The following is a 16,273-nucleotide window of genomic DNA, read 5'->3' as shown; positions in this document are numbered from 1 at the left end:
TTCATTCATTCGTTCAACAGTTTATGTATCTGATAATATTGCACATTTTATCTGTAATTCTTAAAGATATATATCTGTGTGGTCTTATTCAAAACAGAGTAAACATTTCTGTAAAACCAATAGTGAAATTTGTATACCTATGTGAATTAAAGTTTAATTTTAAACCATCTTTCCAATGATGATAACCTACATTGAAAAATTCAAATACACTTAAAATAGTTTTCTTTCATTTTTTAACATCACAAGATAAACTAGTTTATCTCATCCACTTGGCTACATATAAAGCACGTACAAACTTGTAGGAGGTTGAATTATAGACAATTACTCCTTGCAGGTTTGATATAGGACACTTGTACATTTGGCAATATTGCTTATTTACATGACCCTCATGGAAGCTCATTATTTTGTAGATCGGGATGTGGTAATCATTCCGATGAAGAAATCAATATTATGTAGCCAAATCTGGTTCTTACAGGAAATTTTATTTTTTACCATTTTATTTTTTCAATTCTTAAAATTTATTCAGATTGACATAAAATTCCAAAATATGAATAAATGCCAGCAGATGGCATTTAAATTGGCCTCTGAAATACATGTTGCAGATTTTAAGCAGATGATTAAAAAATAGACTTCATAATAAACATAATTTTTATTTTTCAATCAAATATTTTTGTAGGTAAAAATAATTCAGCTTCCCTGCTTAGTTATAGTAAGATATGTTTTCCCAGGTGATAGTTTTAATTACATTAGCTGGCAACATTAATTCACTCTATGTTTGAATTTTTATTCCTTTGTACCTCTTTTTAATATATTCAACACATATCTTGTTTTTCAAAAGAACACTATAATAATTATTCCTGTGGAACCATGTAATGTATTGAGTTAAATGATTTTAAAATATATATATCTTTGTACATAGTACCCACACAAGTAAATATATATGTAATGTTTATGATTATTATATTATAATTTTGTTGTTAATTCAAGTTTATTTTTATTTTTATTAATTTTTTCTTTAAGTTTCTGTAAGTTATATTTTAACATACTTGACTAAATCAGTGGTATTATAATTAAATACTCTGTTCTCACTAGTTAGCTGTCAGGTAAAATATGTCTAATACATAAGAAAATTTTCATTGTTTATTTCTAGAATACTTCCTCACACTTCATGGGTTAAAACAGATATATACACACCCTCATACACATGTGCACACACACATACACACAAGCATATGTATATATTGTATAAATATATGCAATACATATATATATACACACACTTTAGTAAATGGGACTATCTGTTCCTGGAAGCTGAGGGATTTATATTATTTTTAATACTTTTATCTTAGTTCATACATACAAACACTCAGTAAATATTTGTTAAATAAATGAATGTAAGTGCATGCCCTTGTCTCATTCTGAATGGGAAAATGTATTCCTCTGAGTTACTCTGACAGAGAGGAAAATCATGGCCTCTTTTTCACTATATTTAATTTCTCAATGTATAACTATAGCTATTGGTTTAAGAATTTTAGGATGGGTACAGTGGCTCATGCCTGTAATCACAGCAGTTTGGGAGGCTGAAGCAGAAGGATCACTTGAGCTCAGGTGTTCAAGAATGCCACTATGGCAGCACTGTACTCTAGCCTGGGCGGCAGAGCAAGACACTATCTCTTAATAAGTAAGTAAGTAAGTAAATAAATAAATATTTTACACCTTCCTTTGAAAAACCATTTATTACGGTCATCCAAATTTCTCAAGGACCTTGAGTGTGTTTTTCATTGGAGCACTTAAGCACTGTTGACACAAATTGGTGTCTCTGCGTCCTTGTCTCCAAATTGCACTTATTAAGCACTGTCTTCAGGTGAGATCAATATTTTTTGAAAGTCTCCAAATTTACTTTATATAATTATGTGCTTGGATTTGCAGAGCAATTATGCTCTCATAAGATGTGAAATATTTTAACTCTTTCCTAAGTCCACACACAAAGAAAAGAAAGCTATCTGCACTAAAAAGCCAGACTCTCTTTTTTTATTTTTTTATTTTTAAGAAAAATAAATGGCTCCTTTTGTTTGTAACCATATAGACATAAAGGATCTTTTCAAAAATCCTTCTTCTTTCTGAGTCCACACCCAAAACGTGCTTTAATATTGGCTGATGTTCTTTCCTAAGAAAATTTTCTACTTACTGCATCTCCACATTCCCTGCCGTAATTTAGGCTTGACCTCTCCCGAGCTTTCTCAGCAGCTTCCTGTCTACCTTTTTGACCCTAACTAGTCTCTCTCCCTTCTTTCATATTGCGGTCAGGGTGATTTTTCTAAGGTGAAAATCTGATCCCTTCACTGTTATGCTTACATCTTCCAGTGGGTCCCTGGCTCCTCCTCCTTCAATATTTCAGCTTCCCCTTCTCTGTGACACTGTCTCTGATTCGTGAGAGAAGGTCATCTCTGTGGGCCCTGTGGTATCTTATAGGTACTCAACCCAACCTGACAACCTTGACTATAGAAAATAATCTCTCTATATTTAGGTGAGTATATAGGGATATTTCTTCCCCGGAAGTCTGTGAGATTCTTGAGTGTAAGGATCAGACCTACCCCTATCAGTTCCAGTGCCTGTCAGAGCACCTGAGACATACCAGATATTCACAAAAGATAGATTTGTAGGAATAAAATCTATCCATTGTCTCCATTTGTTTTTGCTGTTGTTGACACAATGCACTTTGTTTCTTACCAGCAGGTGTCGCAATAGCTCCATGTTTTCAGCACGATTTTTGGCTTTTCAGCTTTGCTGTAACATATTAATTGGGCTGTTATGGGAAGGAGATGATAATTTAGGCACTGTTTACAGAATAAAGCTGATTTAACCTTCAGTTTCTCTGTGAACATTTTTTTTTTCAAACGTAGTGTTCCAACTGAAATTGCCAAAGTAAAAGGAAGACTTCAAATTTAAAAAAACGATTAGAGTGAAATAAAAATTCAAGCTAGGGCATCAAGTTAAAAACACAGGAAAAATGTGAAGCACAAAATCAACACCTCAGAATGGTAATGGCACAATGATAGCTATAGCCACACAACTGTTTCTTTCCATCTCACAAGCAAAAAGCAAATTGTGTTTGGTATTTTACCAAGAGAGCTCAAAGGAAAAACATGGCCCAGAGTGAAATGTGCCTTGTTTTTAGGGTTCTTTAGCTTTGAAGAGCTCAAGATCCTGACAAAAACTTTAATTCATGGACCTATGAACATTAGAAACGTAACACTTTTATAAGCTGAGAACCAGGGAAAACGAAGAAACAAACAGAAAAAGAAACACCAGGAGATGATAAATCATCTCCGAAGATATGAAAACATAATGAAGATAATTTTTTAAATAAGATGTGCAGTGGTCAGGTACACATTACTGAATACTTGCAGCTCAAGGTAGTAAAGGGAAAAGAAAGTCTTGGAATCAGACAATCCAGGTGATGGAGTCTAAAATTACTAGTCGTGTGACCTGGGGCTATATTGACCCTGGCATCTCAAATCGTCAGTATTTCCAAACATAAAATAAAGCCCATTTACAAAGGGTGTTGTGAGGTTCAAATAAGATAAGTCATGTAAACATGCTTCATGTTCTTTAAAATGCTGTATTTGCATAAAACAATATTAGAGAAGGATGAGGCAACACTTATTGAGCATCTGTGGTGTGGCGAGTGGAGTGCTGGATACTTTACATAAAATCACATGCAATTATTTTCCAGTGGGGAAGATTCTCTCCAAAGTTTCCTAGTCCATAAGCTGCAATCACAGCTCCCTCCTCCTCACATCTCCTTTCTCTCATGGCCCTGTCACCATATTCCACTGAATACCTCTGAAATATGTAAATGATAGATATTACTGCTAGCCTAAACACTGAAGGAACTCAATGAGGGGTGAGCTTTATAAGAACTAGTAATTTTCAGCTTCCAGAGGCATTGTGGTAGGGGTGAGTTAGAATTAGTGCTTCTAAAGAAGCTCTGGATATATTTGCCAACAAATTCTGAGTGGAAACTTCCTTTTGAAGATGTAAAGGAATTTATCATCAGATCAAGATCACATATACCTTTTTAGACCTTCTTATGTGGATAGAAGAGACTTTTTTAAAAAAAATTCAAAGGTTTCTTCTATTTCAGGTTAAAACTAGTTTTGGAAGATGATGCTTTGAGACAATAGGAATAGCCTTACCCCAGATGAGCCCTCAATGATTTTTTTCTTAATAAATTAAGATTAGGCCATATACCAAGCAATACAGCAATCTGTATTTCTAAGGTTATTAATTTCAATATATGCACAAAAGTATAAGTTGTTTAGTGGTTTGTAATTTCCATTCCAGAAATAATCAGACTTGGACAGGCAAAATATATCATCTTATATATATATACTTTTGGGTGCGTGAGAGTCAATAGTGTTATTCTAATGAACATCACATGGGCTGGGTGAAAAAAAAAGAAGCCAAAAAAGAGTGAAAGAGAAAGGAAACTCTAAGATTTTGTTCAGTTTAAGGTACAGAAAGTGAACCTTACAGCAGTGAATGTGCTTAATTCCATGCTAACTTTCTCTCCTTTTATTGATCTTTGGTTTTAAATAAATTATGTTTGAGATATTTACTGTTAAAAGAAGCCAAATAGTGCCAGAAATTAAACTGTTCACCCTAAAAAATTTGCAGAGGTTTGAATCATTATCACCCAAACACTGTTAGGACATTAGCAATCTATGCAATAGCTTATAACTTCCATAGATTTTCTTGTGCAGTTCTGTAAAACTTCATTATTTCCATGACTGTTGAACTGGAACTATTTCCAGTTGCTAAAAAGGCAGGTCGAATATTATGTCAATTGCTGATTAATCGTTCTATTTCTTGACAAGGTTACCGGTGCTGCCATTTGATGTTTTGCACCTAGTGGAATTAATGTTATTCAGGGAAGTAATGGTAATGAACTAAATTTCATATCTACAAAGAAGCCTGGACAGTGGGGCAGTCTTGCACTTTGGTCTTTATCTGAAATCAGATGCCTTATCACCACAAATCCTGTCTGTCAAGCTCCCCCAAATAAGCTGGATTTATTACGAGTTGTTACTCTTTGTTCCAATAATGAGCTCCACTACTGGTGGTGGCTCAAAGAACCACAGAAAAGCAAAGCAGAGGACCTGTCATTAGATAGCAGACTACATAGACAGCGGGAATTGGATATGGCTTTTAACTCCATGCCATTGATGGTAATTTTTGGTTGCTTTGCTGATTTGCCTAGGGCAACTAAAAACATCACCTTAGTTTTATTCAGGCTAATTGTCAGCCTGTGCAGTGGTGCCAAATTTGAGAAATGATTGACAACTAGATACATATCCTCAGATGTATTACCCTCCAGTTCATAGTCATTAGCACTCCATCACAAGGCTGCTCTGCCTCAAAGACATTAGTAGAGGGCAGTGATCTGCTGAGTTCAAAGAGCTCTGGGGAGGAGAAGCAGCACATTCCCACCCAGGTGTTCACAATATTTGTTGCATTATTGACCATCTTGCATAGGAGAAGCCTGATGGTGTAGGACCTATCGATGACCTTGTTTGACACCCATTTGTGTGCAGAGGCAGCTCAGGCTAGATGCCATCTGTCCTGACTTGCTGGCCATATCGTCATGTAGCTGTCTATTTGTGTTGATGGATTTCTTCGATTAGCTGAGTGAGTCGAGCATTAGCTAAGTCCATAAAAAAACAATGTAGAAACCCTGATGTTGCTTATCACATTTTTTCTCACTCTGGAAAGTCCTGAAGACTGTGTCTCTGAGACCTGTCTGTATTTTAAAGAAATGCACATGATAACAAGGAGAAAGAAAGATACATAGATATTACATCCATCAACTTTAAAATCTAAACATATCTCAAACTCTATTCTTTTCCCCTTCGTTCTTTTTAAACACATTCCCCACACAGTGAAAGAGGATTACCCTGTGCCTGTCACTTTTTTCGGTGCTTCTAGTGCTTGGTTGTGTAACCAAACATATTAAAATTAAAATCCATATGAACAAGCTGTTGAAGATTACATCTAAAAACAGGGCTGATGGCAAATGTGCTATGTACTGAAGGTTATCTTTGTCAGGGAAAGACACTTGAAATGATAAAGTAAATACGACTTTTTCCCCAGTCTGAGGGAAACAAAAAAAAAATCATGCAAAGAATTAAAGCTTTCACGGGTGTCTTCTGGTGGTCATCCCCACTTTCTAATTTTGCTACACTTCCTTAGGTCCCTGCTCCTTCCTAAGAATGACTTTCTCTTCAAACTAGGCCTTGAGAGTCATTTACCCTTTGGGAAAAATCCACTCCCCACCTACAGGGGCTGATGTTGCCAGATGATCCAGTGGCCTTCCCAAGTCTGAGCTATTTCTTCCAGAGAGAAATACTCAGGAGCTTCAGCAAGACAGTGAAGAGGGGTCTCTGACCCTTCAAGTCCTGCAAAGCAATCTCATATGGGAGGCGTCACTCTAATTGAGTCTTCTTCAGATCTTCCAACCAATGTGGTTGTTCCTACTTTTCTTTGTCTTCATTTGCCTGATAGATACCTGCTGATTGATATGGAGACATATATGTGTGCATGGGCTTCCCACTCGCTGTTTTCTGAAGGTCAGGCCTTCCTTTCCTGAGTAGGAAGCTTATATTCCTACTCTGTTGTCATAAACTGGAAGCCAGTGGGCAGAATTCTAACCATAGATATTATTTGTTTGGCTTCCATAATGTTCTAAAATTTTTTTTAAATTCACTCAATCTATCTAGCTTTTCAGTTTCTTTGGAAAAATCAGAATCTGTGGCAACCTTAGAAGGCACTTCTAGAAGGCGACATAGCTTCGGAGCTCAGAAGCAGCCAACTTTTAGACAGACCGTGCTATAGGACTGTCTGCCATTCCCCAGTGTCATAATGTTTTTCTTTCTCCTTCGGGTTTTGAATTCCTGGTTTAAGACCATAGGGAAGAAGAAAAACTTTTCAGATCAGACACTGCTCTCACAGTGGATTTGGCAGAACTTATTGATATACAGAGCAGTATTAGGTTCTTTATTTCTACTCTCACTCCTCTCTGAAATTGTGATTCTTAGGCCTTCCAGGAATAAAAAATAAAACCAGCCCTTTAATAAAACATAGAATCTCTGTGGCTGTTTGCTTAACTACATGAGACCTGACAGAAACTTCGAAACGCTCACATGTAAGGGCCGGATCAAGCACTGTCTATAAGGCCTCAACCTCCTTCCAGGAGGAAGGTAATGGGAGTTCCTTCTTCCAGGACTGGTCGAGGTTACTAGGTTTTCATACCATCATGTAAACACAGAGTTAGTTTCCTAGAAGATGCCTTATAATCCATTTAGTTCAATATAACTCTATGCAAGGAGATCCTATAGAGTATTTGATTCCTCTTCTTGATCAATTCCAGAGATAAAGTGTTTCACTATCATAAATATTATCCATTTTTGGACTTGTGCCCTATAAAATGGGTCTAAAGTGTTAAACTATGCCCTTTATCATAGGGTTTTTGTGACAAGATTTCTATTTGTTGTTTGGTTCTGGAAAGTTATTTCTTTTGCTGAGCCAAAATTCATCTCATACCTTCTCCTGATTATCTCCCATAGATCTCAGTCTCTTCCCTCTTCTGCATAAAATCCTTTCTAATGTTTTATGACATTGATACTTTCCATGGTCCCAATATCATTTACTTTAGACATCACCAGTTATTTCAATGCTTTCTCCTATGAAATAGTTTCTAGAGTGATCATCATTTTAATAAATTTATATTTTATATTGTGTTTTAAAAGGAAGTTCTTTAGTTTTGGAGTGTTGAATGTCATACTTAGCAGTAAATTAAACATGCATTTTTCTATTTAATTTCAGGAGAGCTTGCACAGACAGAGAATAAAGCAATATGTGCCAGTAGGGCTGCTGAATTGCACAATCAACCATGGGGGGCATCATTCCCATCATGGTCCATGTAAACAGTATACTCTGTAGTTATGCAGGCAGTATGCAGCCTAAGTGACCCTACATGGAAGTCCCTGACACATCTCAGAGAGAAGTACCAGACACGTATGCAGAATAAGCATTAGCATATTACCCATTTCCAGGGTGTAAGAAAGCAAGCAAGCAGTTCATTGTAAGAAGGAAGAAGTTAGTGGTATGGATTTCATTGGAGAGAGCTATAAATGTTTTGAGTTCTCCCTGTTCCTACACCTACCTGCCATGCATGAGAGGGAATGCTTCCCCCTCACTTTAAACCAAATGAAGAGGGTTTTCAGAGCACAACTCAGAGAAAGTGGTCCTTGCCTCTGAATTTGGAGAATGCAGTGAAAAAATATGTACTTTGAGATATAAGTCTGTCATATAAGCACAGTATTCCAAACATGATCGGTTTGATGCAAAACCCAAAGGAACTTTTATATCTCAGAGCATAAACCAGTATCACATTGATGGTTTTAGTTGCCATGTCACAAAATTACCTTATATTGAGTTTCCAAGCAACTAAGATATCCAGATAGTTCCAGATGAACTGAAATTTGGTCACATATATAGATACTTTATATGGGCAAATAATTTTTCGAGAGTAAATCTGAAGCAACTTGCTACAGAAGCAGTGTCATGAATGTGGGGATTTACAATGCCTTGGTTTGTCTCTTACCTTGTTTACTTAGTTGACCAATCGTTGATCTCTCTGAGCCTCAATATCCTCATCTGTACCATGAGAATAATACCTCCCCCAAGGAATTGTGGAAGTTAAATGAGATGATTTGTGTAGGTGGTTAGCACATTGGAAGCACTAGATAAGTACAAATTCCCTTCTGCCTTCTTTGATGACACCCACAGTTTGTGATTTTGCTCATCTCCAACCACCCTCCATGGGACAATGTGACACAGGGACTGAGAATGGTTGCTAAGGAGGAGGAACCACTTACAAGCATGTGACTTCAGGCAAGTTTCTTCAATTCCCTGCTTCTCAGAACCTTTCTTTGTAAAAAGGGGGAAACAATAGCATTTGAGCATAAGTTGAGATATGGCACTTGAAGCATTTGGGCACAGAGCCTGGCACACATCATATGTTCAGTATTTTTTTAATTGTCATTACTCCCACCCCAGCGACCATGACTATAGTGGGGTTTATTTACTTTGATGGCAGGGCCAAAAACTGTCCTCCAGAAATCTGACCAAAGGGTGACTTTGAAATACTATCTTTGTTTTGTTACAACTGAAGAGCCTTTAATTTAGTCTGGAAATCAATAGTCGATTTCTAGCAGGGGAACGTAGAAGGAAGGATGGCCACAGAACTCCATTTTGAGAGTCATTCATTCTGACCCACATCGTCTACAAAGTCTTTTGTCAATTTCTCTGAGAGACATCCTCCCCCAAATTCTAGGTGTTCTGTTCTGTTCCCCATAAATGACAAGGTAAATTTGAGTCTGTCACTTTCATTTTACCATCAGCTCTTCCTTTTATGGAATTGACTTGAAGAGAAGTGGCTTTCCTCCTCTTTTCCCTGAATTCATTCTCTGGCTGGTTCCTCTACTAACACTGAGTTTTTTGCCATCCTCCCTTGGTCATCACATATGATGTTTCCTGCTGTGTTGCTTCCCTGTACCTATTGGGACTAGAGGGGCAACCGGGGTTGTTAGGAGCTAAGCTGCAAATAGATGGAGAAATGAAAATTTATACTTGTACTGGCCAAAATTTAAGACTTGGGATATAGTAGTGTTTAACAACCTTTTTATAACTAATGGGCCCTTGTATAATTTTTTTGAATTACTATGAATGTAGTGTTTTGATAAAGATTATTTTTATGCAAGAAAAATAACAAATAATGTCCTCCTATGAGAAAGCCAAATGTACCACAATGAGATGACCTACTATAATTATTATAAAAAAGAAAAAAGCAATTTTTATTTGGCTTGGGCCATGTTGCCCTATGTAACTCTCATTTCTTCTAGGCTTGTGGAAATCCTGAGAACAGGTTGCAAACCCATATTATTACCTTAATAAACCCTTAGGTGTTGGTCACCCTAGGTTGGGAATGACTGAGCATGGCTTTATTGGAATTATTAAAACAAAATCATTTAGTGATAAAAGTGATTTGTCTGAAGAATGTAATAATTTAAAATTTTAATTTATTTTCTTTTTATTTGTTTTTAATGTTATGATGCTTGTCTTAATATTGTAAGTTCTCACTTATTAAATGATGGATTAGCTGCATTTTCTTAAGAGAAGCAGCATGGTGAATAAAGCAAGAGCTTTGAATCAGAAAGATCTGATTCTTCCACCTACGAGCTGGTACCTTCATCAATCTGTAAACCTCTCTGAGGCGTGGTTTCATCATCTATGAAAAAGATCAAGAACACCTACTTTATAAGATTGGTGTGAGGATGAGAGATGATGTATGTACAGGGAAGATAGTGACTGGCACAGTGTAGGTGTCTAATAAAGTGTAGTTATTATCATGAAGATGGGTAAATTACCATTTTTGAATGCTTGCTATATACTAGATCCTCCTCATCTTCTGATTAGAAAATAGAGGCTTTGAGAAAGTAGCTTTCTCCAGATCACATAGCTAATTTATGACTGTGTTCATCACCACAGGCCAGCTTTGCTGTGATAACCAGCAGCCCCCAGCTCTGAATAGCTTTAATCAGCAAAGATTCATTTCTCATACATGTCATGTCCATCATGGGTTTGTGTGTGGCTCTGTGCCACATCATCCTCAGTGAGGAGGACAAGCTGAGGAAAGCACCACCATCTGGAATGTTGCTGGCCACTGGGGCCAGTAAAAGAGAGATGAAGAATTCTGCTGGAGCTCTTAAAAGATTCTACCCAGAAGTGACACACATCACTTTTCATATTTCATTGGCCAGAACAAGTCAAATGGCCATCCGTGCCTAACATCAAAGCAGTAGAAACATACAAGCCTTTCCTATAACCCAAAGTGATAACATCTTTACAGTGACTGAATTGTAATTCAAACCTGGATCTCTGATTTGCATATGGACAAAATAGGGCAACTGGAACCTCTTGCTTCTTCTTAAATCCATTCTTCATAATATGGCCTTTTTGGTACATCTGAAAAAAATTCTCAGAATTTACAATATCACAAGCATAACTACTCAAGTCTTAAGTGCAAAGGTATAATGCCAAGCAAACTAGAGGGGATTTGTGGATTTTCTCCTTTTTGTGATTATGCATAATGAAACTATGCACCTTCCTTGTCAACTTCGCCTCCTTTTTCATTTATTTGCCTTTTGAGTGAGTAAAGTTATATATTCCCCTCTCGACTTCCTTTCACTGCTTACAAAATATTTCTCCACATCATAGCACACTCCAGTGTTAACCACGTTGCCTTTTCCCCTTTGGCTTATAGCTTAAGAAATAGCCTTGGTTGCTGTGTCTCAGTACAGAACACATCAGAACAATGAGCACCATAAAATTTTGTGCTTCTGTTTCCAATGTTGCAGAACCTTGGCTCATCAGAGCATTTTTCTCACGTCCTGTCTGACTGACCATTTAGCTCAGGGATAAAAGCTCCCTGTGGTGACAGGCTTGCACAGGTGCAGAGAATAAACCCTGTAGTCATGATTCTTCCTCCTGAACCAAAAGGTGGATTTTGATATGGCCTTTAAGTGAGAGAAAAACTTATTGAAAAAGAAGCCCAGAGGAACGAAGAAACCCCACAATTCTGATCTTGGGTCAGCTATGGGGATCATATTACAAACTGTCAATGTATCAAGGAATCCCCAGATTATTCTTCTCAAGTGATTCTGCGGAGCTTAGGAGCATGGTTGTGCCGTTTTAATCTGCCTATTTATTAATTTACTTTTACTGCTTTGGGTTATCCTGCAATTCACCAATGAATAATCTCTCTCTCCAAACTCTCACTCTAGAAATGTGTTTTTCTCTTTGTATTTTCTTTGATGTTTGTTCCACAACTTCCATTGAGTTATTGTCTTTTATCATAACAAGAAATTCTCATTAGTTCAGAATTTGTGATCATTCCAACAGCAACAAAACTTTTTTTAACCTATGTGCCCTCAAGGAGGAAATGTTGGCTAAACAATTTACTAGTGAAAGCATGCTTGTCTGGAGAGTATTTAAGCCCTATGAGAAAAATCCATGAACTCCTTTAAGGGTGTTTATTTCCATGAAACTAATATGGTTATTACCAAGAAGAATCTTTACCTAATCAATAACTATGTCTTAAAGTCCCATCAGGTGGCATTTCCTTAATCAAGTCTCAGTTACAACATGAATGTGTAAGTAATAAAGTTATGTTTTTTTTTTTTAAAGAAAAAAAAGATAGTATAGGTCACATGGTTTGTTCTATGAGCTTAACTACCATTTACCTCCCAAATGAATAATCCTAGTCTTCTGTTCAAGACCATGAATCTACTTATAACCTAAGTTTAAGAAGCATAAGTTTCTTGTCTATACAATTTAATTCAAAGGTTGTGGAGATGAAGAGAATAAGGCAATTCAGCCAGCAGTTTATGATGCAGGAATGCTTGAAGACCAGTGCTGCTATGCTTTCATGGAAGGGCCAACTCCAATGTCATTTAAACCAAATGAAGCTATAACAATGTTTTGGAGATGGTTGCTTTTAAGGGTGAGAGGGCATGGAGTACACTATTTACTCTGTCAGAAAACAGATGTGTGGTAATGAATGAAATTCCTGCTCTTCAGTTTTGTTTTTCTCCAGCCACATTATTGAGTCACTGTGAGTGATGAGGGTTGGGAGAAGAACAGTTGGCACATTGAGAACAGCTTTTATTTGAGATCAGCGACCTTGCATTTATTACCTTCCCTTTGTGAGGTTATGTCTTTTTACCTCTTGGATGTGGGAAGCAATACAGCAAAGTGTTTAAGAGTGTGGGTTCTAGAAACATAGACAACGGGATTTGAATCTCAGCTGTGCCATTTACTAGCTGGTATTTAATTTATCTGAACCTCAGCTTTCTCATTTGTAAAATAGTGATAAAAATAAAACCTACCTCAAGGTGCGAAGATTCAATGAGTACCTGATATATAGTAAATGGTCAATGGATATTTTCTGATCTTAGGCCAAGTGGAGTCTTAGTTCTGTGAATGCCAAGTATAATGTCTATTTCTAATGGCAAACAGTAGTGTCAGCCATCTGTAGCTGTTTCAGAAACATTGGATCAAGTAAGCTAACCTAATCTATTGTGTCAGGCCATTGTGATGGCTCTACTCAGTTCCTCTCCCAAAATTCAATACCTGTTGTTTAGAATGCCTTTTGGCTAGCAGTGGACAATCACAGACATGCTGAGCTCCTTAATATCGCTCAAGTTCACTCATACATGGGTGGCGCCAGAGCCAAAGACATATCCATTTATTACTCTTTTTATGTCACATTTTTCATGTCCTCTCCTCCAACTGGAGTGTCAAGGAAAACATGGATTATACTCTTTCTATCATTGTTCATGAAATACTTGTTAAATACTTTCTAAATCATGATAATTTGATTGATACTGAAGGAAAGAGCAGAAATTTATGCTAGGGTTGGAATAGAGTAGGCGTGCATACCAACAACACAGTGTGTGGATAGGAGGCAGGAGTGACACAGACAATCCACAGTAGAAGAGGCGGCGACCTCGAAGCAGCAGCTTGACACACCTGAGCCCTGCTTGAATCCCATCTCAGTCCATGAGCGTCAGGGCCTTAAGGCATGATGATTTGATGTGATCCAGGGCTACTTTCTTTATCATCATTATATAAAAGCTCAGTGGGAGGCCAGTAAGGTAAGCATTTCATCAGGACATGCTCCATTGTGCAGAAGGTTAAATTTACAAGTGAGCTTTGAAGATCTCCGAAATGCCTTTGGGATTACATCTGGGGAGAAAGTCTTGGTAATCTGAACTCTGTCTTTCAGGAGAATAATAAACACATGGAAAAACTTATTTCTTCAATCTATTCATTAATTCCTTCATTTGCCTATTTATTCAGCACCCCTCTGTGAGAGGCACAGAGCATTTGGTACTGGGAATACAAGGGTGTGGTCCTTGTTCTCAAAGTCCGTGAGGGTAAGTTAGGTCTCCAATTGTGGTGATAAGTTAGTCCAGAAGTCAGCACACTTCATCTGTAATGGGAAAGATATCAAGCATTTTAGGTTTCATGGGCCGTAAAGTCACTGTTACAACTACTCAACTCTGCCATTGTTGCCTGAAAGCATAGGTCATTTGTTAAAAAAAAAACAAAACCGGGTGTGAGCATATTCTAATAAATCTTTATTTGTGGACATAAAAAACAATGTGAATTTCATATACTTTTCATGTATCATATGATATTATTCTTCTTTTGATTTTTTCCCCAAGCATTTAAAACTGTAGCAGCCATTCTTAGTTTATAGACTGCACAAAAACAGGCAGTGGATCAGATGTTGTCAGCAAACCATACATTGCCTACCTGTGATCCAAGACATGGTCACTGCTATGGTTTGAATGCATCCTCCAAATTTCCTTTCTTGGAGACTTAATCTCCAAATTCATATGTTGATAGTATTTGGAGGTGGTGCCTTTGGGAGGTAATTAGGACTAGATAAGGTTATTAAAGTGGAGCCCCCATTGATGACTTTGGTGGCTTTGTAAGAAGAGGAGAGACCTGAGCTGACATGTTCTTGCCCTCTCACCGTGTGATGCTCTCCTCGATGTTACCACTGCAGCAAGAAAGCCCCCACCAGATGTGGCCTCTTAATGTCGGACTTCACAGCCTCCAGAATTGTAAGAAATAAATTTCTTTATAAATTACCTCATCTGTGGTATTCTATTATAGCAACAGAAAACGAATAAGACCGTCACTGATAGTTTAGATCTGTGATTCCTAAGTCCAGCTGCTGTTCACCCTAAATGAAGATCCAATCAACACTGTAGGTGTAATCCTTATCTCCCCGCTGCCATTCTACTTCTCTCAATCTCCTGACCTCGACTTTCACTCCACAGGTCTTTCTATAAAACCAAAATCATTTTATACATTTATGATACTTCTGGGGACATCTGGGGACTTTTTTTTTCCTGTGAGAAAATGAAAAGGACTCCAGTGACTATTTGGTCTTGAAACAGTTTAATTTAGTTTTTTTCTTTATTCCCTTTCCCTATCTCCATTCTAGAAATTAACATAAAAATTCATTCTGGCTAAATTCCCAATACATTTTCACAGTGAGCATTTTCTGAAGTGAAAATTAGTAGCTTCCTTGCAGTTTCATCAGGAATGTGAAATTTTGGAGCTCACAGGGGTGGAAAACTCAAACCCATTTATGAATTAATACATGCTGTTGAGGGTACCTCACTGTCTGCAGAGTGCTGGGGAATCTTTTCTGCAGAATACTGAGTATCTAAATAGTATATTTTAATTTCCTTTCTCATTGTGCAGTGAGAAAATACCATGTTTTATTTGCAAAAATGAATTTTGGAACAACTAGTACCTATATAAGATTATATTATTTACACCTTAGGGATTGGCAGCACCTGGAGTAAGTTACAATGTATCTTTCTAGTTCCTCCTCCTCCTTCCCCCTCTGATTTTCATCCAGGTGAAATCTAGTTACAGTGAACTTTAAGGGCAACCTCAAATAGGAACCAATGTTAGTGGGGATAGACATATGGTAGAGGGGTGTGGGGAGATGACCTCTGCCTTGGTCTAGCTCTAGCCATTTGGGCCCTGAAGCAGCCTTGAATCCTTCAGTCTCAGGACCTAAGCTAGCATCCTATTTCTTTTTTCTTGGAATGGCTCTGGTCACTCAGGTCCAAAAGCTGTAATAGTATAGAATATCTGGCTTCTCTGGCAATTTATAGGGGCCACGGAAAAGTAAATCAACTTGTAATTGTTAAAGACATTTGTAGGCTCAAATCAGATAGATCTGGATTTGAATCCTAGTTTTTCCTGTTGGAAGCCATTGAAGATGTCAGAAAAAATAATTAATTTCTTTATGTATTAGTTTTGATAGCTATGAAATGGAGAAAAAAAAACCTGTCTCATAAAATGAAGATGAGGATTAAATGAGATAGTAAATGTTCAATAAAAGGCTGAGGAGAGCATTTATTAACAATTCATTACAAATGCTACCACTCTTTTATTCCCTTCACTCATGCTGCAAATATTATTAAATTGTTGCTTCCTTCTGAGAATATAGAAAAATGGAATAGATGTACAAAATGAAATGGAGAAGCTTGCATTTGAGTAGAAAAGGCAGCCATCTACTTCAGCAAATGTAATACGAGGGTAAGCATAAAACAGAGGC

This window comes from Theropithecus gelada, chromosome 1, assembly GCF_003255815.1.
Source record: "Theropithecus gelada isolate Dixy chromosome 1, Tgel_1.0, whole genome shotgun sequence".
Classification (NCBI taxonomy): domain Eukaryota; kingdom Metazoa; phylum Chordata; class Mammalia; order Primates; family Cercopithecidae; genus Theropithecus; species Theropithecus gelada.
Note: the sequence above shows the minus strand (reverse complement) of the source record.